This window comes from Penaeus monodon, chromosome 28, assembly GCF_015228065.2.
Source record: "Penaeus monodon isolate SGIC_2016 chromosome 28, NSTDA_Pmon_1, whole genome shotgun sequence".
NCBI classification, from domain to species: domain Eukaryota; kingdom Metazoa; phylum Arthropoda; class Malacostraca; order Decapoda; family Penaeidae; genus Penaeus; species Penaeus monodon.
The window spans coordinates 23,019,783-23,020,129 of NC_051413.1; positions in this window are offsets into that span (position 1 = coordinate 23,019,783).

A 347-nucleotide genomic window follows, 5' to 3' on the forward strand; every position below is an offset into this window, starting at 1 on the left:
TAGTGGTTTAAACTGACAGGGGCAGTCTGCTAACCAGTTCCTCTCGTGATAGCATAAAAAACATGTGCGGGAGTTGGGCTTAGCGAGCTTCCTATTGCTACACCATCAGATAATTTTGGCAATTTCCTAAACTGGTCTTTAGTGAAGTTATACACATTGTCATTATTATCTAATAAACTGTTTGTACAAATTTCCATTGTTTCTTTCAAGGTTAGGTTATGTTTGTCAATAATGACTGTGCGTCGAAACTAGCCATTATAAAAGGGTTTTCAAGACCAATCGTAGAGATACGCTTAGCAAAATCAAGAGAGTTTTGGACAGTGTATTCACACACATACATACACATC